The 27427-nt window shown below is 34.9% G+C and overlaps 2 non-coding genes across 2 annotated transcripts; one reads left to right on the top strand and one right to left on the bottom strand.

Annotated features, from left to right (window-relative positions):
* Positions 1 to 20495: 20495 nt before the first annotated feature.
* Positions 20496 to 20568, bottom strand: TRNAT-UGU (transfer RNA threonine (anticodon UGU)). The gene has a single exon. It is a non-coding gene; the product is annotated as a tRNA-Thr (tRNA).
* Positions 20569 to 23726: 3158 nt separating this feature from the next.
* TRNAN-GUU (transfer RNA asparagine (anticodon GUU)) lies at positions 23727 to 23798 on the top strand. The gene has a single exon. It is a non-coding gene; the product is annotated as a tRNA-Asn (tRNA).
* Positions 23799 to 27427: the final 3629 nt, after the last annotated feature.

Below are 27427 nucleotides of genomic sequence, written 5' to 3'. Positions count from 1 at the left end.
TTATTTTGTGTTTTCTTGTCTGGAAAGCCGAAAAATTAGGATTTGTTGGATTCTTTGGGTATTGCCTACTTTTTGCTACTGTTTTGTTGATAAGTTTAATTAAAACATATTAGTGATCTAATTGCTGTTTTGTGGGTGTTTTAATTAGAACTTTGAGATAATTCATTGAGTGGAAAAAGGCAAGAGTGTGTGAGCTTAAAAGAGGGTCAAAAGCCGAAACAAGTGTGCAAACACGAGTGTCGAGTCTTCATTTGAGTGAAACACGTAAGGGAGTGAAATTGGTAAGGCCTATTTTATTTCTATTGCATTATTATACTAACATGATAGAATCAAGAATGAGGAGAGGAGATCCACCTTTGAGGATCAATGAGGAGGAATCCGTAGCATTCCATGGCGATGCCCGAGCTACCGGGAGTGGAGACCAAGTGGACATGAGAGCTGTTTTGGAGTCAATACAGCGGGTTAGTGCTCAAGTTGAGCATGTGAATCAAAGGATGGGAAGGCTAGAAGTTTCCCAAGGAATTCCGAACACAAGAAATAGGCAAGAATTCCATGGAGGACGAGGCCGAGGACGAGGAGGTCGCGAAAGATCGAGAGAGGAATTTGATGAGGAGCCATTCGGTGGAGACTTTGAGGAAGGTATGGATGAAACTTTTGCTGTCCAGGATAGAGCTGGCCATGGAAGATATAGGAGGGAAGAAACAGATAACAATCTTAGCAATATCAAGATCAACATCCCACCATTCATGGGAAAAAGTGACCCCGAAGCATATTTGGAGTGGGAAGAAAAGATGGAGATGATATTTGACCGCCATAATTATTCGGAGGCTAAGAAGGTGAAATTGGCAGCAATGGAGTTTGGCCATTATGCACTCCAATGGTGGACCAATGAGCAAAACACCCGAAGGAGAGTTGGTGATGACTTGATTACTACATGGCGACAAATGAAAGGAGCCATGCGGAAGCGATTCGTATTATCACACTATCATAGGTTGCTGCATCAAAGACTTCAATCTTTATCTCAAGGACATGGATCCGTGGAGGATTATTACAAGGAGATGGAGATGCTTATGATGAGATTGAACTTGAATGAAGATAGGGAAGCAACCATGGCAAGGTTTCTTGGTGGTTTGAATTGTGAAATAGCCAATCAACTAGAATTACAACAATATGTGGAATTGGAAGAGATGTTGCATGTGGCTATTAAATTAGAGCATCAATTCAAGAGGAGGGGTGTAAGATCATGGTTTGGAGGTGTTTCCAACAGTGGAAGGTCCAATTCAAGTGGCTGGAGGAACAATCCCATCTATGAAAGCAAGCTAAAGCCGAAAGTCAAAGAAGAAAGTTCAAACTGGCCAAGGAAGGAGACTAGAACCGAATCTGTCCAAGCACCAAAGAATGAGGTAAAATTAGATCCTAAACCTTTTAGAACTCATGATGTTGTGTGTTTTAAGTGCCAGGGAGGAGGACAAATTGCTAGCCAATGCCCGAATAGAAGAATCATGGTGTTAAAGGGCAATGACGAGCTAGAATCGAAAAGTGAAGAAAGTGAGGATGAAGCCAAGCAAGAGGAGGAGGACTTGGAGGATGAACCCGAAACCTTGCAAGCATCCAATGCTGAATTAAACTTGCTTTCTAGGAGAGTACTTGCTGCATACAAAGATAAGGATGAAATTCAAAGAGAGAACATCTTCCACACCCGATGTGAAATTCAAGGTAAGATTTGTAGTATGATTATTGATAGTGAAAGTTGTACAAATGTAATTAGTAACATTGTAGTTGATAAATTAGGCTTAATAACTATTAAACATTCAGAACCTTATAGATTACAATGGCTTAATGATAGTGGTGAAATAAAAGTGAATAAACAAGCCAAAGTAAAATTTAATATAGGTAGATATGAGGATGTAGTTTTATGTGATATTGTACCCATGATTGCTGGACATATACTATTAGGTAGACCACGGCAATTTGATAAAGATACTACTCATTTTGGCCGATAAAATAGTATTGTTTTCAGGTTTAAAGGGAAGAAGATCAAGTTGGAACCATTATCTCCTAAAGAGGTTTACAAAGACCAATTACAAATGCAACAAAGGAGAGAAGCCGAAAAGCTCAAGGAAAAAGCAAGTATGGCACCAACGGCTTCACCATCCTTTCAAGGAGGTAAGAATGAGGTTGTTGATCAAGGTAAGGTTTTTAAGACTCATATTGAGTGGAAAGATCAAGGAAAAACCGAAAGAAAGGGGAAAGAAAGTGGCAAACCCGAGAGCTTGGAGAAGGAAGGGAAATCTGAAGGTTTGCGCCAATCCAAAGGGGAAAAAGAAAAAGAAAGAAAAGAAAGGTCAAGTAGCAACTTTTATTTGAGTTTAGGGGATATTAATAAGGTTATTGAGTGTAAGAAACCTTTGCTGGTCATGATTTATAAGGAAAATTATTTTAATGATCAAACTAACTTTGAAGAACTTGAATTGCCAAGTTCAATGATTTCTATTTTGAAGGAATTTGGAGATTCCTTCCCAAATGAAATTCCAAGTGGACTACCATCCAATCAAGAGGGAAAAGGTAAGCTTGCTGTCCAAGGTAAGTCTTCTAATACTCAGGTTGTGTGGAAAAATTTTAATAAAACCAAGAGTGAGAAATTTGGTGCAAAAGCCGAAAGTGAGGAAGGTGAGATGGCCGTGAGTGAGAAAGGAAAAGGAAGACAAGAAAGGAAAAATATAAATTTTTATCTTAGCTTTGGTGATGTTAATAAAGTAATTATGAATAAGAAATCATTGCTGACCATGAATTTTAAAGATACTTATTTAAAGATATCTTTATTGCATAGAACTTTATCTGCATTGTTGAGAGCTTTACTTAGTGGCAATTTGATAATTTGGAAAATATTGTTTGCTAACTTTAAAAAAGTGTAATTTTTACCATAATGAGCATGTATTTCTAGATTTTGTTGTAATAGTGTTTGACCCAGGAAAATTAGTTTGGTTACACTTACGAAAGGAAAGGTTTCCTAAACAAAGAAAGTCAAAGCTCATGCCACCTATGGATGGACTTTTTCAAGTTTTGGAGTCGAATAACAAGAATGCCTACAAGCTTGATTTACCGGGTGAGTATAACATGAGTGCTGCATTTAATGTTGCTGATTTATCTCCTTTTGCTGCAGGTGATGATCTTGATTTGAGGACAAATCCTTTTCAAGAGGAGGGGAATGATGTGATTCCGCCCGAGCCCGCTCAACCGATAACCCGCTGGGGTGCTGACTCGACACGGATGAAGACTAGGCCAATCACAAGAGCTCAAATTAAGAGATTTAAGGACAACGTGGGAGTATTTATATAGGGGGTAATCAATCTCAACAGAGCTTGTCCATACTTGAAGATACAAAGCCTATTCTAAGCATCCAAGTGGTGGAAGCCGATACGGACCCGGGTGACGGTTTTGGTACATTTTTGGAGTCCGGGAAGCATGAAATGGTTCCAATGCTTTATGGGTTCAATACATATGCCTAAGAGGTCATGGAATCAAGTTAAAGCAGCCTCAAATGCAATCAAAAAGGGCTTGTACGGACAGCCTCAACAATTTGGCCGAATTTGCTGTATTGCTTGCTGGCTTTACTGTATTTTACTGTATTAGCCTTTTCTTATTTTTCCAAGCATGGGCAACGTGTGGGACTTCATATTCAGCTTATTTGGCATCCCAAAAATCATCTAGAAGCTGATTTGAAGCTCAAAGAGGTCAAAGATTGATCAAAGTCAACTTGATCAAAAAGGCTAGCATTTTTAGTTTCCTAATTTGTTTTTACTTTTTGTTTTAGGAAACTACCATTACTTTTTGGCTTTTATTTATTTATTTTCTGGACAAATAACTTTAGGAAGGTTTTTATTTTATTCTTTCCATTGTAAATTAATTAATTCCTAATTTAATATAAAGGAATTAATTAATCAAACTTAGATTAGGAAAGGAAGTATAGTTTCAGCCAACTAGGTTTCTTTATGTGTGGTGGCTGGTTTTCTTTATGTTCTAGGGTTTTATTTCGTGGCTTTGTAGCCTATTTAAAGGCTTATTTTTCAAGATGAATACAACTTTGATTTGATTAAGAAAATACTTGTGAGATTAATTATCTCTTTGTTCTTTGAGAACACCTAAAACACCGTTAGAGAATTGGTTGTTTTAGCTTGACTTATCAATAGGTTTTCCATCCCCTATTGTGGCGTCTACATTATACCAAGGTTTCTAACCACAGGTTGGTTAGGGGTTGAGGTCAATTCCATTAGAACTTGAACTTAATTAAGATCCGGGCTAATATAATACGAGTTTAGGAGCAGGTCGTCCTAGGTTCGTATCAAATCCCTTCTTGGAATTTTGACTTTGCTTCCTATAAACTAAATAACTATTTGGTTACCACAAAACAAGTAATAAATTTTTGAATTTATTAAATTTAATAATTCATTAAATATTAACTTAAGGATTAAATTAAGGATAAGGTTGTATGGCTCTCCTTAATTTTATTTTTGATTTCATTTTTCGATTCAAAGGAAAGAAAGCATGGAGCTGAAATAACTCATTCAGAATGCCTTTTAAACGATTATGTGGCACGATTGGATCGAATAAGCCCTTATGGAATAAATATTCAGCTGCTTGTGCACCGTCGGGTACTATCTTATTCAATGTTTGTTCAATTACTCTTTTACCCACAAAAGCAATGTAGGCATTTGTCTTGGCAATAATGATATCTCCTAACATACCAAAACTAGCTGTCACCCCACTCGTAGGAGGAGATGAAAGGATTGATACATAGAATAGCTTATTATTTGATTGATAATAATATAAAGCAAAAGATATTTTAGCCATTTGCATAAGGTTCAAACTTCCTTCTTGCATACATGCTCCTCCAGAAGCACACACTAGAATAAGAGGTATAAATTTATTGGTGGCATGTTCGATCAAACGTGTGATTTTCTCGCCCACTACGAATCCCATACTACCCCCTATAAACTAAAAATCCATAACCCCGATTGCTCTAAGAATACCATTTAGTCGACCTATGCCTGTTTGAACAGTATCAATTAATACTATCATTCTTTGATTAAAATCAATACGATCTTTATAAGGTTCCTCCCACGAATGAAATTTTATGGGATCCCTAGAGACCATGTCTTCATCAGGAGGTTCCCAAGTACCTGGATCAACCAAACTTTGAATTCTATTTGAATGAGTCATTTTCAAATGACATCCACAATGTTCACAAATATTCATTTGAAATTAAAAAAAATTCTTATAATTTAATCCATAACAATTTTCGCATTACACCCACAAATATTTGTATTTTTTAGTTATCTCTAAATCACTTTTTCTGTCTCTTTTTTGTATTTCATTTAGAGTAAACGCGAAATCATTTTTTCTTTCTCTTATTTAAGCTAGAGCTTTCTTTAATTTGTTTTCTTTTAAAATTTTTATTTAATTTTAATTAGTTTTCTTTAGTTGAGTTAGAGGTCTCTCTAAATCCCTTTTTCTTTTTCTTAGAGTTTTTGCACTATCATCGGTACTAGTTCGTATATTGGAACTTTTGCTTTTATACTCTTATCACTTTCACCACAAATAGGATGAAATCTTTTTCCAATTCAAAATAATTGAAAAAGGTTTTTTTTTTCATTTATAAAGAGCAAATAACGGGTTCCTCCCTGTTGTGTCAGGTTCACATCGAAAAAAGAAAAAGTTGTCTTCTCGTATGAATATGAAGAACCTTTTTTCGTAAAATCTCGCCTACTAATTAGTTTCGATTCCAACACATAATGAAAAGGAAAATATATAGGATGAGTGGAAGAAATTGTGATACTCAACTCGATCCATGATCCGAAACGGCAAGATATAATAATATATAAACAAGATATAATAATATATAAAATAAAAATAAAATTATAACAATGATAATTAAAATATATAATATAAAAAATAAAAAAATACACCAATCCTAAAGATCCACAGGATTAATTGTGGATCCAACATAACAATAGAAACGTTTAAGTTGTTTCACCATATATTTTGTATTTAAGATCTTGTATATCTAGATAGGTCTGTATCTATCAAAAATTGATAAAATCTTTGTATTCGGTTCAATCCTTTTACTAAAAGATTGGGTCGAGTTTAATTTCAATAATAATTATTAGAATGAATAGTAAGTAATTCCTGGATTACAAAGTATCCATTGCTTCGAATTCAAATTTGACATCCTTCCATACTTCATAAGCAGCAGCTAGTTCAAGACTCCATTTACTAGCCTCACGGATAATTTCATTACCCTCACGAGCAAGATCATGTCCCTTATTACGAGCTTGTACACATGCTTCTAGAGCTACTGGATTAGCTATGGCACCGAGCGTTTCCCCAAGGGTGTCCTAAAGTTCCTCCGCCGAACTGTAGTACGGAACCAGCTCCAAAGATCTCAGTCAGAGTGGGCATATGCCAAACATGAATACCCCCTGAAGCCACAGGGATAACACCTAGTAGAGAGACGAAATCTTGCGTGAAATAAATACCGTGGCTTTGATCTTTTTCAATAAAATCATCATGTAGTAAATCAACAAAGCCTAAAGCGATATGTCTTTCCCCTTCAAGTTTACATACTACAGTACCAGTGTGAATATGATCTCCACTAGACAGACGTAACGCTTTAGCTAGTACACGAAAGTGCATCCATGATTTTTCTGTTTATGAATAACTGCATGCATTGTAAGGAGGATGTGAAGAAGTAGACCATTATCTCAGCAATAATGGTATGAAAAAGTACCTAAAACTATCAAATTTAGATATTTGTATACTGTCGAAGTAAGGAACCATGGCATATATGTTTGGAATATATTCCTTTTTGAAAGAGTTGAAAAAGCACTATCTCTTTGAAAGGTTCTATACAATCGCCCTTCCTCAAGGCATTTCTTTAGACAAAGACCCCTTTTTTCCTCTTTTCGGATGGTAAATATTTCTCAGAACATGGAGTGTGAATCAAACCCATGTTTGAATTGAAATTGAGATATAGATGCAAGTTCTTCCCTTTTGAATCAGATAAATTCATATATGAAAGAGGTTGACAATAAATTCTTTCAAAATTGTGATTGAGTAAGTGTCCAAAAAATGTTTGTGATTGAGTAAATAGCTCTACGAACGAATGGATTGGATCAAATTGGAAAATGGAAAGATTTGTACAAGTTATACTTTTTGTCACCATTTTATGGAAAATCATTAGGTATGAATATGTTAGACACCTATAACTCGATTGGTGAAATAGTATCTCTCTCCAAAAAAACATATTTTCTTTTTTTTTTTTTACCGTCGTGCAAAGAAAAAATTTTGTTGCGAATGAATAAGATATAGAGGAATTTTCCATGCGTAAAATCATAATTATTGATATGGGCCTTTTCCACATAAAAAGGGAATCCTTTGTTACAATAAAAGCATAAGCGATGTGGATTATTCAAGAATCGAAGTCGATTTGCTTTATAAAAAGAAGAAATGAATGAATTTCTATGAAATAGTTTCATGGGATTTAGACAATTGTCTTGATCGTGGGATATCATTGAGAAATAGGAATCCATGTTGTCAAAAGATTTCCTGTGATTATTTCTAGTATGGAATGAGTTAATCATCTACTTTGGTATCTTATTGAACAAAAATGTGATATTGTTCCTCCATTGATCAAGAATTTTGCTTTTTGGGAAGTATCATGATCATCCAATAAGAAAGGTTTCCATTTTTTCAAGTGAACGATTTGAAGACCTATTGATTCTAATAACTGATTGCAGAGTTGATCATTTGGACCTTTCAATTCATAGATGTGGATCTCGGACCTATGAATGGGGATACTCCCGAAACTCATAAAGAAAAAAGGAAGTGAGTTAGACAAAAAGAGAAGGAACTTGGACAAAAAGAAAGGTAGACAAATCTTTTTTGCCGATAACCTCAGACTAATCATTAATACGTAATCGATCGAATATTGATTAATACGTAATCGATCGAACACTACTTGAAAATGAAAATGGCTCTTCTGCTTAGAAATGAAATGTTCTAAATGTTCCAATAAATTGTTGGTCCCATTGGACCATTTGTATCTATATGCATTAGGATCCCGATTCATGGATCTCTCGGTTTGAAAAATAAAAATAATAGGATCAAACCATTTCTTCTAACTCTTTTTCAAATTTGATAAATGTTGGTTGATCGTATATTTCATTATACTTCAAGAATTCAGAGTATCATTTTCCATTTGATCCCTTTGAATTCCATATTTGAAGTTATGATTGGATCTATTCATTAAAAAGAATCAATTCAATACATTTCTCAGTACATTTCTTATGTACCCATAGGAGCTATATTGGATTTGAATCAGATTTCGGATCAATCTATATTGATTGATTGCCTCCATTATGTTGATGCTAGCTAATGCCACTATTTTTGGTTTTGTATCTTCCAAATCATTCCCGCAGGAGGCCCGGACCCATTTTTTTCTGATCCTTCGATAAAAAAGATTCATTTTCTTCATAAAAAATAGGAGGTAGAACCAATAAAGATTTCTTTTTCAATTCATCCCTGGAGTTGAATATCTCATTCAAGAATTGTTTTTGATCCAATCTGTAGGAATCAAGAGGAAAGGCAAATCCGTTATGATACACCATATCCGGCTTGGTTATTGATAAAGTGAATAGATCTACCATTTGTTGAACTTCGGATTCAAAATCGTGGTGTAACATGTATCCCCCCTGTTCCTATCATGGAATAGATGAAATAAATCAAAAAATGGTTTTTTGTTCAAGAATGAAATCTCATTAGAACTATCTAGTTCATCCTTTGAAACCATATCACATCCCAAATCTGATGAAATAGGATGACTTAAGATGGTATTTTGTCAATCGTAATTATCTTGAATATATTAACTATTTCTTTATTTTCCGATTGCCTGGAAAGGACAAAAGAAACATCTTGTTCTTTCTTCAACAATTTCAGATCTCTAGTGGACCTCTCAGTAGGATTCGAACCCAAATGAAGTTCTGACCATCTGTCAAAGAAAAAAGAATGAATGGATCTTATAGGATTCCCAAAAAAATTCTTCAATTTCTTCTGGAAGCAGATGATTATTCATCTGCTTCTCATGTTCCGTGAATATCTGGGACATTGAGGAATATCCAGAAAGGCATTTAGGGAATCGGTCTGATTCTATCTCTGTTTGTTTCGTTTGAAGAAAGGAAGGATCCCAAAGAATCAAGTTGTTGAATCTCTCTTTGATTGATCAATGTGTGATATTCTGAATTCTCGTTATTAATGGAATTGAAATGATCTCTAGATCGATTAGAAGATTCTTTCAATTGGCTAGAATTTGTTACTTGAACAAAACTAGATCTTGTGGAATCATATTGAATATTTGACTATACATTTCGTACCTTGCTAAAAAATCGATCCTTGTTTACCAACCACTCATTTTTTAACCAAATCCAATTCTCTCTCGATATGTTCCTCAAAAAATCTGATTCATGTGGATTCTTCCCCCAACTAAAGAAGAGATCTTGGTAGAATTGCCACATATGAAATTGAGCATAATTTTGCAAAGAAATAGCCCACTTGTTTCTTGAGAAGAGACGGGAAACATGCTCAATATCATTTGATTGAATAGTTGACCCAACTCCTTGTTGTTTGAAGAAACCCTCTGCTTTAATTAGTATTTTTTCATAAAAACCAAACATCAGATAACAAATCCAGTCTTTCACGAAGATTTTGATAGCTGTCCTGAATTCAAGTTGATTATGTTTTGCCTCTTCCTCGGAGAAAGACGATCAAACAATTCCCAATCATGGTCCTTGCGGATTAGGTCATCCATATAATATACAAACAGAAACTCTAAATATTTGATATCTTTCTCTTTGAATGAGATCTCAATTCTAGTGACGATTTCATTAGATATCTTACAACTAGAATCCCTCTTTTTTCCGATCCAGTTCCTCCACCACCTCTCTCATAGAGAGGAGGATAGGTCATTAACATTTCATTTGATGATCAGAGGCAAATTGAAAGCTAAGCAGTGTTAATTTTAAGGATTTCCAGGGAGAAAAATAGAGATGTCTCCTACGTTACCCATAATATGTGGAAGTATCGATGTAAGTACATAGAGTCATTCAGTCTGAATGCTACATGAAGAATATAAGCTAGATGAAGGAATGAGAAGACCTAGGATGTAAACAATCATAACATGAGTGATTCGGTAGATTTTGATTCCTATATATCCACAATGTGGTACTTCATTATATGATATATAGAAGAATTATACGATATATATAAGATCCATCTGTATAGATATCATCATCTACATCTAGAAATCCATATGCTTTGGAAAAAGCTTGTACAATTTAGGAAGCAATTTTGATTGATCAAAAAGAAAAATCTACTTCAACCAATATGCCCTTAGGCACGGCCATACAAAGCAGCAGGTGTGGTAGTGAAACTGATTGCAAAAGAGGGGAAATCAGCCACTGATTGCAAAAGAGGGGGAATCAGCCACATTAAAATTATCTTCTGGGGAGGTCCGTTTGATACCCAAAAACTACTCAGCAACAGTCGGACAAGTGGGGAATGTTAGGGTGAACCATAAAAGTTTGGGTAGAGCTGGATCGAAATGTTGGCAAGGTAAGCGTCCTGTAGTAAGAGGAGTAGTTATGAACCCTGTAGACCATCCCCATGGGGGTGGTGAAGGGAGGGCCCCAATTGGTAGAAAAAAACCCGCAACCCCTTGGGGTTATCCTGCACTTGAAAGAAGAAGTAGAAAAAGGAATAAATATAGTGATAATTTGATTCTTCATCACCGTAGTAAATGGAATTTGTTTCTTCATCTTTACAAACCAAAAAAAAAAAAAAAACATAGGAGTAATTAATTGTGACATGTTCACTAAAAAAAAAAAATTCCTTTTGTAGCGAATCATTTATTAAGAAAAACAAATACGCTTAACACAAAAGCGAAAAAAGAAATAATAGTCACTTGGTCCTGAGCATCAACCATTATACCGACAATGATTGGGCATACTATTGCTATCCATAATGGAAAGGATCATTTGCCAATTTATATAATAGATCGTATGGTAGGACATAAATTCGGAGAATTTTCACATACTCTAAGTTTCCACGGACATGCAAAAAGTGATAATAGATCTTATCATTAATAATTTTTTAACAACTACAAAAAGTGAATATAGATACTTATTTTCAGTGCTGGTTATCCAGTTACAAAAGCGACCCCATAGGCTTTCGCTTTTGTGTCTCTCTAAAATTTCATGGTAAAATCTTGGTTTACTTAATTATTAATCATCAGGGACTCCCAAGCACATGAAATTTTCTATAAATAGATAATTCAGGCTTGTTATTCAACAGTATAACATGACTTATACATCCATGTCAACCAATATTCAACATCCATAGATATATCAAGGTTTTTATCTATCTAGATTCATCCTTTTTTTTTTTAAATAAACTGAATAAATAAATTGAATAAAAATAAAATAAAAATAACTAAGTTACAAAATTTGGGTTAAAATTCAGATATAATTTAGATTTTGATAGAATAATTAGAATGGGTTGCCCAGGACTCGAACCCAGAACTAGTCAGATGGAGTAGATAATTTACTTTGTAGAATTAGAAAATAAAAAATAGGTAAAAATCTCTCCCCGAACCGTGCTTGCATTTTTCATTGCATATGGCTTTCCCTATGTATACATCTAAAATCCAGCTCCTTCCCTAGACAAGCCTCTATGAAAGTTAAATATTCAGTTGATCAACTCTTACTCTTACTGCATGAACAATTCATAATAGACGACTAAATGATTTTTTTGTTATCTCTTCAGCATTTAAGGATAATTTCCATTTCCATAGTCGAACAACCAATCGTTCATGATTGACCAGATCATTGATGCAAACAACATCCAAATACCAAATTCGCCCTCTATATAACCTTCAAAAAGTCGAATAAGTTCTTGGAAAAATCAAAGAAAGAACCCCTTTTTCCTGCATAAAGAACTCTTCCAATAATTCCGAACCTAATCTTTTCAAAAAACCCGTACAATACTTTTGTGTTTACGAGCCAAAGTTTTAAGACAAGAAAGTCGAAGTATATATTTTATTCGATACAAACTCTTTTTTTTTTTTTTTTTTTTTGAGGATTCGCTGAAATAATGAGAAAGATAAGTGCATATACGGGCAAATCGGTCGATAATCTCAAAATCTAATGAATTTTCCAAGGTTGACTTAGTAACAGGATGTCCTAATGCATTACAAAATTTCATTTTAGCCAATGATCCAATCATTCGGCTTATTGGAATGAATGTATCAAGCTTCTTTAAAGCATTTTCCATTATAAATGAATTTTCTAGCATTTGACTCTGTACCACTGAAAGATTTAGCCGCACACTTAAAACATAGCCGAAAAAGCCCAAAGAATGGTTGGCTAATTGGTTTATATAGATCCTTCCTGGTTGACCCACACATAAGAAAGACAATACCACAAAAGAACAAGAAAATATTTCCATTTATTCATTAGAAGAGGCATATCTTTTGAAACCAAAATCGATTTTCCTTGATATCTAACATAATGCATGAAAGGCTCCACGAAGAACCATAAGACCGCCGAAAAATCATTAGAAAAGACTTCTTGTACAGGATGTTTTATTTTTCTATAGAAATAAATTCGCTCAAACAAAAACCCCAGAAGATGTTAATCGTATGTAACACCCCGTCCCGAACCATGTCGGAATTTTCGCACGTTGACCGAGGTTGACTGTTGACCGTTGATCGAAGGGGTCAAAAGTTGACTTTTTGATCCGATTGGAATTCTAGGTTGACTGAGGTACCGTTACGAAGTACACGTTGGCATGAGTTCGTAGACGAGTAGCACATTGAAAACGGAGCTATGGTTTGAAAGTTATGAGCAAAACAAGTTGAGGTCCAAACTGTCCAAGGGGTGCCGGAGTTGACTTTTTATTCATGTAAAGTTGAGCTTTGACTTATGCATGGTTGTGAAGTGCTCGTCGATACGAGTCCGTAGACTAGCGGCACGTCCAATTTGGACATGTGGTTTGAAAGTTATGGACCTGTAGAGTTTTTTTTAAACACTGTATTATTTTAATATTATTTTTTAAATAATAATATTATTATTTAATTATTTAATTATTTTTATTTTATTTTATTTTTATTTTTATTTTTATTTTTTTTCTTTCTTTTTCTTTTTCATTTTTTTTCCCCCACATGGAAAAAAAGGGGACCCAGCCCCGTTTCTATTCTTCTTCTTCTTTTCTTCTTCCTTTCCCTTCCTTCCTCCCTCTCGGCCTCACCGTATTTTTCAAATTTCGGCCACCCATAGTCCACACGCGCCAGCCAATGATGAGCGGAGGGGGGAGGCGAGCTCGGCCGCCAATTTTCACGGTCACCAGCAGCCGGACGCGCCCCGATCGGGCCGGAGAAGCCGCCGGCTGGAAAATTTTCTCTCTCCTCTTTTCTTGTGTTTTCCGGCCAGCCCAGTCCAAATTGAACCTCCCCTCCCCTTATTTTGGGTCTTCTGAGTTCAAATATGGCCTCCAATCTCAAAAATGCGAAGCGGTTTGCGAGATACGAGGAATTGAAATCCGACCGAAGCTTTCCAGCCACCTCCGGCGGAATTGGGGTCGATGGAGACCGGATTTGTAATCCTCGTCGCTCAAGCTTCGATTTGGTATATTATTCGACTATTTTGGATAACGTTTGTGTTTGACCCCCCGGGTACCGGGTATTATTTACCTGATTAAAATATTAATTTATTTGACTGTGTGTGAATTGTGTTCTAGGAGCACCGGTGAGTCGTGGAATTGATCCCATGGTGGATCATGGTTTAATTGCGTGCTCCAGGTGAGTGACCCACCTTCAAAAAATATTTTGGGCAATTAATTATGTTTAATTGGTATTTAAATTATGCTCATGTGGTACAATTTAGTTATGGTTTTACTGTGATTTAATTTATTTATTATGCATGAGCAAAGTATATTTCGGTAATAATCGTACGTGGTTTTAAGTATTATTTTCAGGCAGAATTGGGTTAAATATTTTATAAAAATATTTGTTTAAATTTTATAAATTATGCCCGCGGTATTTTTATTGTTGAACCTCGTATTTCGAGAAAATTGTGGTTTATTTGTTATCGATGTTTCGTATCGATTTGTTAAATAAAAATATGTGGGATGGTAAGTGTGAAAATTTGGTATATTTCCCACAGTAATTTTGGAAAACGGTACGGTTGGTTTAATAATTATTTTAGACGCATTCACACAGTATTGGTGTTCTGGTATATGTATATGTGGTTCAGCGCGCAAGTATTATTATTTCACCCGTGAGTTGCCATTGGACAGTGGGCAGGCAAGTTTGTTATTGGCCACAGCCGCCCCCCTCCTTGGCCGAGATGATGGTTTCAGCAGCGGTACTGTCGGGACGCCGAAGTGCCGTTTGCAAGTTTCTCTCTTTAATCTCCCCGCCAGTCGGTGCTCAGGACGCTGGGTATCGGAGGGCATCACTGGTATATGGTGTGGTGCGTCAAGTATAAATTTTTCGGATAGAAATTTCAAACCCCAAAGAGTACAAAATTATTTATTATAATTTATTACAGTTTATTTATATTTGGGGTATTTATTTATTTATTTGTTGTTTATTAAATTATTTGGTCCCTTGGTTTTCGGGAAGTACGAATATCGGGTTTTGTGAAAATGTTTTAAAAGGGGAACATTTCCAACGGATTGAATAGTGAGGATTTTGAGAGAAATTGTTACCTCAATTGTTTATTTATTTATTTATGTAATTGTTCCGTATAGATTAATTAAATTCCTTTATTTTTATATTATTAATATCAAAGGTGTACAGTAGATAGGGTCACTCACTGAGATGATTAGCATCTCACGTTTTTAAATTCCGTTCCCCTAGGTTCAGGTTAAGAGACGTTGATCGTCCGGGGCGAGCCCGACGTCTCATTTCGTTGCCGAAGTCCAAGAAGTATTTCTTCCCTTTTCCTCTTCATCTTGTATTACTTCTTTATCTGTCATTGCATAAATTCCACATTATCTGTATAATGCTCAGTATACTCTATTGGACGTGTAGTTATTATTTATGCAGTGGGTTGCTGCTGTTATTATTTGAAGTGCTGAAATTTGTGGAATCAATTTGTAGTATTGTGGGAGAAATAAGGGGATGTTTATAGAAGTGTGTTTTCAGTGCAGGTAATTTTTGGTTAGTCCTACCCTTAGTGGAGGTGCTGCCGGATTTTCTGTTGGAAGGTTCGGTGGTATTTCCCTAGGATCAGGGCTTGTCTAGGGTTCCGGGGAGGAATTCTGGACGGGTCCTGACATCGTAACTGAGAAGATCGGTTATGGAGAAAAAGTAAGATGGATTCGTATTCATAAACATGAGAATTATATAGGAACAAGAAAAATCTTGAATTACTTTTCAAAAAAAAAAACAAGAAATAGATTTTTTTGGAGTAATAAAACTATTCCAATTATAATAATCGTGAAGAAAAAGTCGTAACAAATGCAAAAAAGGGGGCATCTTTCACCCAATAGCAAAGGGTTTGAATCAAGATTTCCAGATGAATGGGGTAGAGTATTCGTACATTTGATACATAATATAAATGTGGGAATTTATCCTTTAAAAAGGGAAAAATTGAATGAATTGCTTGTAAATTAGAATATTTTATGATTTCTAGCTTCGAAGATACTAATTGTAGGAATCATAAGGAAAATGGAATTTGCACAATGACTGCAAATCCCTCGGATATCATTTAAGAATACAAATTCTTGTTGTACCCAAAACATTTATATTGGTCAGAATCATTAGGGGTAATCAAATGATTCTGGTATTACATTCGATTAATTAAACATTTTACAATTAAACTAGATTTGTTGTCATAGCCTACATTTTCTAGCAAACTTGATCCATTTAAACCATGATCATGAGCAAATGCATAAATATACTCCCGAAAGATAAATGGGTATAGGAGATCATGTTGCTGAGATCTATCTAGTTCAAAATATCCTTGAAATTCTTCCATTTGAAATTCGATTTGAACCAGAGATAAGGGGTTTATTGGATTATCAAATGATACATAGTACAATACAGTTAAAACAAGGTATTATAGTACGAAAAAAATAGATACATCGAAAAAAGGTAACACCATCGGTAGACTCTCTATCCACTCTTTTTTCATCTAAGTGGTTTATGTTCAGTCTAAGATAACAAGATGGTTAGAAATCCTTTATTTTTGCAATCCAATCACTCTTTTGATTGTGAAAAAAAAAAAATCTTTATCAATATACTGCCTTCTTCTACACATTTATCTCCACCTCATAATGGAGAATAACCTAATAGGTAGGACTCATAACAAATGGATAATCCCTCATGGAAAAGCCTTTCCCATGTCAAGCATTAATATATTTTTAATGTCTAATTAGTTTGGGTAATCATTCGGATAATCATTCAAAAATGAAGACCAAAAGCTCGTTACTCTTTGTTTCCCTATAATTGGGGCCACAGTTGGGCTCCGTCCATTTATTCACCTGACTCAACTTGAAATTGATTTTCCAATTTCTTTTTTCCTGCCACACCCATAATTCAAACAATTTAAACAAGGTTTTGGACATGTCCAAAAAGAATGAAATATTCTCAGAATTCTCCATTGATACGACATGCTACTTTTTCCATTCATTCCTTGCAGGATCAGTCGTGGTCTTACAAACTCTACCATTGGTACAGACGAATCCGTTGCTTCATACAAATGTGTTAAAGATGCTAGCTGCACTTAAAAGCCGAGTACTCTACCATTGAGTTAGCAACCTGAATAAAAGAATTATAATGTGTAGATACGATCGGAATCCCAATAAAATAAATAAAGAGGTTGAATTGCACAGCATAATCACAACATTGAATTTGAAATGGCCAAAAAAATTGTATCATGCAAAAAAAAACTTCTTGTATTACAGAAAATCCAATGAACCCGTTCCTTGTGTGAAATCAAATCTATGGCACGGAGAAAATAGATCCATTTATCCATGATCAAATTATATTTGAGAAAAGAATACAATGGAGAACTAGAAAAAAAAATATTGTAAATTTAAATAAAAAAATAAGGACTTGCTTTGGATTGGCTCTACCTTGCTAATTGACGTATAGACAAATAAGGGATGTAGACGTAAAAAAAAAGTAATAAAGAAAAAAAAAAAGAAGAAGTAGAAAAAAGTTTAAATTTAATCAATCAATCAATATAAGTGAAAGAAAAAGGCTTAATCCCCCTTTTTATTTGTTCGTAGAAATCCAACTAACCCTCATTACCATTAATGGTAATACCCAAAATCGAAAGTAGGAATAACAAATGAATAGAGAATAGTAGAGAAGAGACTATACAGAGCTCTCGACAAGTGATCTTCACCTCCTTTATTTATATATTTCATTTTGATACATTTCATTAATTTTTCATTAATTGACTATTGTTTGGTGATTAAGGGTAAGTTCCATAAAAAACCCCACTTTCTTTGAAATATCATGAACAATTCTTGTAGGCTGAGTGCCTTCTTCAAGGAAATATAGAATAGCAGGTTTGATTCTTTATCGGATCATAAAGACCCACTTTCTGAAGATCTCTTCCTTCACTTATGGATCGAACATCAAATGCAATGATTCGATAAATGGCTCATTGGGATAGATGAACAATACCCCCCTAGAAACGTATAAGAAGTTTTCTCCTTGTGCAGCTCAAGAAAATTGGAAATTATATCTATGTATAGAATGATAAGGTCAAATATATCCTTAAAATCATCAAATCAACTAGACTATGATTTAAATACTTATTCTTTCCCCCACCAAAAAAGTTATTCGTATTTACAATTTACACCCCCATAACTCAAGTTGGATGACTCTCAAATAACTTAAGGAAACCTTTTAAGCATTTCATTTATTGAGTGGTCTCTAACCCCCCTTTTGCCTGTCACTTTTAGAATCTCTTTTGATTCTGCACTCTGATCTAGTTGTTGAGAAAATCAAAAATGATATTTCTTTGTTCCAGGATCCTTTATCTTTGCCTTGAATCATTGGGTTTAGACATTACTTCAGTGATTTTGAATCATTTCAAAAAGGCAGCAACATACCCTTTTTTTATGATTTCTTTCTATCAAAAAATCATATGACTAAGTGATTCTTGTGTAATACACTTCTAATTTGATCGAAAAAGTTGTACGAATTCCAAAAAATTTGACTTTTGAATTTGAAACCTGCTTGAATTGGTTCCTTTCAATTTATATATGGAAAATATATTTACAAATATATTTCCAAAGTTGTCCCAATTTATTGATTACTACTAACCCTAGATTCTTGCCTCTGAGAAATGAATAAATACTTTTTACTCGAGCTCCATCATGTACAATTTACATCACTCCCTAAAAAAAAAAAATGAGATTTCTATTGAAACAAAAGAAACAATGTCGAGTCAAGAGCATTTTCATTCCTCTATAATTCCTATATAATAAAAAATGGCAGATGGAAGAATCCAAAATGGATCGTGTCCTTCAAGTCGCGCATTGCTTTCTACCACATTGTTTTAAATGAAGTTTTACCATAACATTCCTTTAGTTTGGAACCAATATGTAATGATTCAATTGTGGAATCATGAATAGTCATTGGTTCGGTCGATACATAGTAATCTATACTTTTTCTTTCTATATGAAATATGAATGGCTAGGTTCTAAAGAAGTCTCAGAACGAATTCAATTTAATCCCCAACACCCAATACATATATTTATTTTAACATGTTTTTTATTTCATTTTTTATTTATTTAATATAATAAAATATAAATACCACGAATACCAAGAAGAAAATAAAAAATTTCTTTTTGAATCTGCACCTTCAAGTAACTTGATAGTGATAGGATAAATTTACCAATTTCACACATCTTTGAGTACTACGAACTCATAAGAAATCATCAAAAAGATTTAAGTGATTGAAAAATCTCCGAACTCGAGATCATTATTTGAATAACATTTTAAAGTAAGGACTACATTTTAGCATCCTAAGAGAAATCCATATTTGTATTAAACCATCAATGATTAAAAAACTAGATAGCTAAAAAATCCAATTTATTTTTTTAGTGAACTAGCAGACAAAGATTGGTGTAAGGTAAGGTTTTTGTTTTTTCATACTGATTTCTAAAATTGGAATCGAAATAACAATAATATGGGACCCCTATATAGTAAAAAATTGTTTTTGAAAGAAATTATAGATATTATATGTTAAATTTTTAACATTTAGGGATCACAAATGAATCCAATTATATCTGTGTGTTATTTGAACGCGATTCAATTTGTGAAAAATATATGATTCAGAGAAGAATTATTAAGAATACCAATAAAATGTTTCCAAACCAATATTATACTCATATTATTATACTCTTAAACAGAAAGGTGTTTTATTTTAAAAGGCAATCTTTTTTCTGATATATAGCATTATATATATTATAATGCTATAATGGTTTGGGCATGTTATGGGATGGAAGGCTTCAAACCTCCAAATAGCGGGACCAAAACCCATTGCCTTACCACTTAGACACACCCCATGTCTATTCGACCCTAATAAACACTAATATAGGTGTTGGTTATTCATCAACTCTAGTATAAATATCTATAAAATATATAGATTGTTGCTAGAATTTTAATATGTGTTGATATAGAATTAAATTGAATTTATTGATCATTACATAGAATTCAATTAAGATATTGTATGAAAGTATGATTTATTATATTCTCTTTCGATTTGAGAATTGAAGGATTTTTTATTGGGGGAGTTCAAATCAAAGAGGGTTTTTGGAGTCTATCCTATTTAATTTTATTCATTTTGCCTTCTATCAATAACTCAACTTATTAATAACTCAATCACAATAATACAATTATCTTCAATAACCAAAATAACAAAATATTTGTTATGCTTAATATATTTAGTTTGATCTAGATATGTCTTAATCTGCCCTTTATTCAAACAGTTTTTTGGTCCCCAAATTACCAGAGGCCTACGCTTCTTTGAATCCAATCGTAGATGCTATGCCAGTAATACCTGTGCTATTTTTTCTCTCAGCGTTTGTTTGGCAACCTGCTGTAAGTTTTCGATGAGATCTTTAATACGTCCTAGCCAAATTCATGATTGATTCGGAAAAAAAAAAAAAAAATTCTAACGTAACACTTGATGAGATTAGATAGGTTTTAGAGTATAAACTCTCGATTCCAATATTGAAATTTTTGTATAGCCTCGAGAAATATGGATAAACCCATTTCTTGTTATTTTAGTTCGGTTTAAGTCTGATGAGAAAAGCCAGCTATTAAAATTTGGATCGAGCCATTTCAATATTCTTACTATCTCAATACTTTTATTATCAATTTTGTAAAATAAAAATAAAAAATTAAACAGATGGAGAAAAGCCAGCTATTGGAATCGAACCGATGACCATTGCATTACAAATGCGATGCTCTAACCTCTGAGCTAAGCGGGCTCTCATAACATATTTTGTACATGCATAGGAATTTAGTAAACTACTAGGATCTTAGCGCCATTAACTGTCCATAATTCATATGACTGGAGAGAAGAATCTAGAACAGAAGTTCAAAGAAATATTGGATATTTGAATATTATAAAACATAGCAATTAACATAACAATTAATATAGCGCTATATAATTTCAAATTTTTTTATCAACTATATGTTTGTCAATAATCAATATCTTGATTAGATGGTAAGATTATATTTTTTTTTTGTGAATTAAAAAATGACTATGTTATTATTTTTGAATATTTTAATATTAATGTTTATAATATAAAAAAGATTAAAAATATTTTAATTATTATAATAAAGAATTAATGTTATAAAAATATTATAATAAAAAATTTCCTTTTTAGTTCTTTTTTTTTATGTTATTTATGTTATTGTTATAGAAGGTCTGCCCTAAGAAAAGGGGAAGAGGAAGAAAAAAATGGAAAAGAAAAGTGCAATCCAATCTCTATAAATGCAATCCAGATCATAATGAAACATTCTGGTGTTTTCATTTGGAAAGGTGAAAGCTAAAATGAAAAAAGAAGAAGAATTGACTGTTTAAGTATTCAAAATTACACGCTTAGTGATAATTGGTTATATTCACCGATTATTGCAGTAATCGCTTGTTCCACAGCTAGCTTAATTGCATTTTATATGTCTCAGATCTATTTACTTACTTTTGAAGGACATTTAAACCTTCAATTTCAAACTTACAGTGGAAAAAAAAATAGCTCGTTCTATTTAATATCTCCATGGGGTAAAGAAGGGCAAAAAGTTATTAAAAAAAATGCTACTTTATTAACTTTATTAACAATGAATAATAATGAAAGGGCTTCTTTTTCTTTTTTTTTTCTAAAAAGGCATATCAAATTGATAGTAATCTGAGAAGCATGATGTGCCCTTTTATTACTATTAGCCATTTTGGAACTAAGAACACTTTCTCATATTCATAGGAATCGGACAATACTATGCTATTTCCTGTGCTTGTATTAGTACTATTTACTTTGTTCATTGGATTCATAGGAATTTCTTTCTTCAATCAATTGAATCAAGAAGCTGTGGATTAGGATATATTATCAAAATTGTTAAACCCAGCAATAAACCTTTTACATCCAAATCCAAATACTTCTGTGGATTTGTATGAATTTATTTCAAACGCAACTTTTTCATTCAGTATAGCTTTTTTTGGAATCCTTATAGCATTTTTTTTTATATGTGCCGGTTTATTCCTCTTTACAAAATTTGAATTTCTTTAATTCATTTGTTAAAATTATTCCTAAAAAAAGAAAAATTCTTGGGGAAAAACTATTAAATGGGATATATGATTGGTCATATAATCGTGGTTACATAGATGGTTTTTATGCAATATGCTTAACTAAAGGTATAAGAGGATTGGCTCAACTAACTAATTTTTTTGATAAACGAATAATTGATGGAATTACGAATGGTGTCGGTATTGTGTGTTTTTTCGTAGGAGAAGGTATCAAATATGTGGGGGCAGTCGAATTTCTTCCTATCTCTTTGTCTATACATCTTATGTATTAATCTTTTTATTAATTTACTTTTTATTTATAAAAAATTTATAAAAAAAAGACATAACTCAACTTAAGTTAACTCAAGTTAACTCAATTAATTATTTAACTTATAGATTAAAATTAAACTTTTAGTCAAAAAGAATATTAACAAAAGGTTTTCCAACCCAGAGTAGATCTTTTTTGTTTGTAAATATTTCTAACTTTGAATTTTCTTAATATTCATCCACATCCATATAATAAGTTTTATAAACGGGTCTATTTTTGTAGCTTGTCTCTTTAAAGTGGAATTCATCCTTTGTTTTTTTCCTTTCCATTCACTCGTATCTCATCTATTTCATCGATTTTTTCCAGATCCTCCTTTTCTTCCAAAAAAAGGGAAGGAGAAGGATCTTATTCGGTGGATCTCTTTTGTTCCTATTTAGTCCCCTTCGTTTCTGAAGTTGTTTCGATTTCTACATCTGTTTCTTCCTCACTTTCCCCACTTTCTTCCGTTTTTTAGGTTTCTTTTAGTTTCTTAGTAACAATGGGTGACGACATTCTGCTTAAATAGTAGACACAAGTAATAAATAAGAGAATACTAAAGATTCGAGCCATAGAATTTCTCAATTCTAACACAAGGTACTTATCAGATCTAATAAGTACAATGGATCTAATAGAATTATTTTTCTATATCCCGACTAATACCAATCAAACCCATTTCATGAATAGAATGTGAGCAATTAACCAACCAACAAAACTACTTGTTACAAATAACATCTTAATGTTGCATCGAAACATACAAATGTTAACTAATCTGACTAACATTGAACTTGGTAAAATGAAATGGTTGAATAATTGAAAAATGAGATTATTCACGAATACACATTGGATGCTAAGATTACGAATTGAATTTCTGTTAGTAGATCCATAATCAAAAAGTGTTTGCAATTGTTCCATAAAAAATGAAACAAACGGTAAAGCTAAGACAGTTATTTTACGAGGTCTATCCAATGCTAGATGCAGAGGCACATAATAGATTGATATGAACATCATGAGCTGTCCTGTAATAAAACTGGTTGTTGCTGATACTTTCTTCTCGGTTCCTTTTTCCCTTTCTTCCATAACACGAACTCGAGAAGGAAGAGATAAGGGGGCCTTATGGAGAATGTGGTCAAAAATCCATAATAGAGTCTGACCCAATGACCGAATTGATTATCTTCATGCATAAGGATCTTGATTACCTAGTATAAAATATTTAAAAATCATCACAAACCTCTTTTCTTTTTTTTTTTCTTTTTTTTTCTATTGCAATTTCTGGATTATTATATAATGATTTTTAAACTTTCCATAGATATATAGAAATACAAAAAAAATAGACTAGAAGTGACATCTCTTATCTTAATGACGCCAAAGGGATATTAAATGAATGGAATTGGGATATGGATGGAATATAATGAAATAGAGCCACTTTTGGGTTCCCTATGAAATGAGGCATGGAACAGAGCCACTACAAAGAAGTTTCAGGAGTTACAAAGGAAACTTCGAGCTCATATTGGTCATTGGTTGAGAACGGGAATTGAACTCTATGAAATCTAATCTCCTATTGTTCCTCAGTAGCTCAGTGGTAAAGCAGTCGGCTGTTAACTGACTGGTCGTAGGTTCGAACCCTACTTGGGGAGATTTGATTCATTCTGAATTAAAGAATTTGGAATGAAAGGATTCGCTTTAATCATTAAGATTAGGTAACTCATTCCCTATGTCTTTGTTTCTATTGCATTCTATCTCATCGCATCACATTCTGTTTTGCGATATTTGAGAATCACCGTTAATACCTCGGCGTAGGTCCAGGATAATCATTTGTTCCATAGTCTGGGGTTATTTACAACTATCCAATTAAGAATTCTTAGATGTACTAGCAAGTGCATCAAAGATGCAGTCATTGATTCACCTAATAGGCCACAATTACCACAAGCAAGCATATTAATGATGAGGAACACATTTTTGCTATGCTACTAATACTTGTACTTGCTACGCTATTCTGCCCCATACTGGCCGACAAAGAACTACAGGGCATAAAACAAAAAAATATGCTAATTCAGGCTTCGGGTCAAGCATACTATATTTAATTTATCCACCATTGACGATAAATAAAAAGAAAGAAAAAAGAAAGGGTAAGGCCGTTCAATTTTGACGAAAGACCCATGCCCAAATTCCATAGCTTGAGGTCCACAATCCCGATCATGATTTTCCTACCCTCAAAGGGAAAGGTCCTTCCTTTTTTGGCCGGTTGTGGGCGAGCCACGTGCTCTAATCCTTTGAGCTACAGGCCCCACCCCATCTTCACTGGATTTGTTCCTTGGAGTGCCCTGGAAAAAAAGAACCTTTCCTATCCCTAATCGTTTTGGGTTAAGAAGATGTGAAAGCACCTATCTCTATATAAGAATGGTACGTTCCGATGTGCGAAGTAGGAGAGAAGGGATTTCATAATTGGGGTTTTGAATAAGACGACTTTTTCATTTTTCTTTTTTTTTTCATATTGAAAAAATAAAGTAATAAAAATGAGAGGTGTTAAGCTTTTTATCATCTTGGCATCAAGCTTTTTTTCGGCAGAACCTCCCCTATAGTATCGTCACCATAGTAGAGTTTAACCACGAAGTTTGGGATGGATTGGTGTGGTTCCTCTACGCCAAGGACACAAGAAAATCGAACCATGAACAAAGAAAGGTGTGAGAGAAAAGCATATTGGCTAGTGAGTGTGAGGCCCCAATTCTTGACTGGAAGGGACACCAAAGGCCTCTGCCCTTCCATCCCTTAGATAGATAGAGAGGGAGGGCAGAGCTTTTGGTTTTTTCATGTTGTCAAAGAGTTAAACTATGGTTTTTTCGTGTTGTCAAAGAGTTGAACAATAAAAATAGATGGTAGTGCCTGATCAAATTGATCGGGTCATGTAGGAATAAGGTTTAAGTCTACCGGTTTGTTACGATGCCCCAGCTCCATACATCACTACACTTCCATTTGACACTTATCGTATTGATAAACGGCTCGTCTCGCCATGGCCTTCTCTTAAATTCTCAAAACTTCTGTTGCTCCACCCCCACGGGGCAGAAAACTCATTGTTGTCTTGGCTATGCTACCGGGAGCTCTGGGAAGTCACAATAGGAAAGCACTCATCTTGGGGTGGGCTTACTACTTAGATGCTTTCAGCAGTTATTTGCTCGGCACTTGGCTACCCAGTGTTTACTGTGGGCATGATAGCTGGTACACTAGAGGTGCATCCTTCTCGGTCCTCTCGTACTAAGGGAAGGTCCTTTTAATGCTCTAACGCCCACACCAGATATGGACCAAACTGTCTCATGACGTTCTGAACCTAGCTCACGTATTGCTTTAATGGGATAATAGACCAACCCTTGGAACATACTACAGCCCCATGTGACAAAGAGCCGACATCGAGGAGCCAAACTTTCCCATTGATGTGAGCTTTTGGGGAATATCAGCTTGTTATCCTTAGAGTAACTTTTATCCATTGAGCGACGGCCCTTCCACTCGCACTGTCGGATCACTAAAGCTGACTTTCATCCATGCTCGACAGGTAGGTCTTGTAGTCAAGCTCCTTTCTGCCTTTGCACTCGAGGGCCAATCTCCATGTGGCCCAAGGAAACCTTTGCATGCCTCCGTTACCTTTTGGGAAGCCTATGCCCCATAGAAACTGTCTACCTGAGACTGTCCCTTGGCCCATAGGTCTTGACATAAGGTTAGAATTCTAGCTCTTCCAGAGTGGTATCTCATTGATAGCTCGGGCCCCCCCAGAAGGAGGCCTTCTTCGCCCTCAACCTAAACTGCACAGGAAAGGCCCAAAGCCAATCCCAGGGAATAGTGAAGCTTCATGGGGTCTTTTTGTCTAGGTACAGGTAGTCCACAACTTCACAGACATGTCTATTTCACCAAGCCTCTTTCTAAGATAGTGCCCAGATAATTACGCCTTTCGTGTGGGTCGGAACTTACCTGACAAGGAATTTCACTACCTTAAGACCGTTATAGTTACTGCCACTTTTCATCGGGGCTTTAGTCGTCGGCTCCCCTGTTATCAGGTCACCAACTTCCTTGAGCTTCAAGCACTGGGCAGGCGTCAGCCCCCATACATTGTCTTGCGACTTTGCGAAGACCTATGTTTTTGGTAAACAGTTGTCTGGGCTTGGTCATTGTGATCTCCTTTGCAAGGAGGCACCCTTTCTCCCAAAGTTACAGGGTTATTTTGCTGAGTTCCTTAGAGAAAATTGTCTCGCGCCCCTAGGTAGTCTCTACCTACCCACCCTGTGTCGGTTTTAGGTATAGGTACCCTTTTGTTGAAGGTCGTTTGAGCTTTTCCTGGGAGTATGGCATGGGTTACTTCAGCACTGTAGTGCCTGGTACTCGAACATTGACTTGGGGCATTTTCTCTACCCTTTTTTACCCTAAAAAAGTAGGGGCACCTTACGTCCTTGAACTGATAACCATCTTTCGACTAGGTATCCCTTATGACCAACAAGGGGTAGTACAGAAATATTCACCTGTTGTCCATCGAATATGCCTTCTGGCCTAATCTTAGGCCCCAACTCACCCTCCGTAGAAGAACCTTGCGAAGGAACCCTTAGGTTTTTGGGGCATTGGATTCTCACCAATGTTTGTGTTACTCAAACTGAGATTCTTGCTTCTGCTTCGTCTACTACTGCTTGCACGGGTGCTTCCCTCTAGGTGGAAAACTCCCCTACCGATGCATTTTTACACCCCACAGCCTTGGCAGATTGCTTAGCCCTATTCATCTTCTATGCAAGAGCACTCGATCAGTGAGCTATTATGCACCCTTTCAAGGGTGGCTGTTTCTAGGCAAACCTCCTGGCTGTCTCTGCACCCCTACCTCCTTTATCACTGAGCGGTCATTTACGGACCTTAGCTGGTGATTCAGGCTGTTTCCTTCTCGATGATAAAGCTTATCCCCCATCATCTCACTGGCCAACCTTAACTCCTATTATTTTGAGGTCATATATAGTATTCAAAGTTTGCCCCGATTTGGTATCGCTCTTGGCCGCACCGAAACAGTGCTTTACCCCTAGATGTCCAGTTCATTGCTGAGCCTCAAAGCATTTCGGGGAGAACCAGCTAGCTCTGGACTTGAACCAGAGACCTCACCCATGAAGTAAATCATCACACCTATGGTTAAACCAATTGGAATAGAATCAATAGATTCCTTTTGGGAAGTGATTCATCCTTCTCGAACGCAGTATACAACTCTCTATTATACTACGCTATCCAAGTATGCTTGTTCCTTGCT

This window comes from Ziziphus jujuba, chromosome 7, assembly GCF_031755915.1.
Source record: "Ziziphus jujuba cultivar Dongzao chromosome 7, ASM3175591v1".
Taxonomy (NCBI): Eukaryota; Viridiplantae; Streptophyta; class Magnoliopsida; order Rosales; family Rhamnaceae; genus Ziziphus; species Ziziphus jujuba.
The sequence above is the reverse complement of the archived record's forward strand: the minus strand, read 5'-3'. Positions and strand labels throughout refer to the sequence as shown.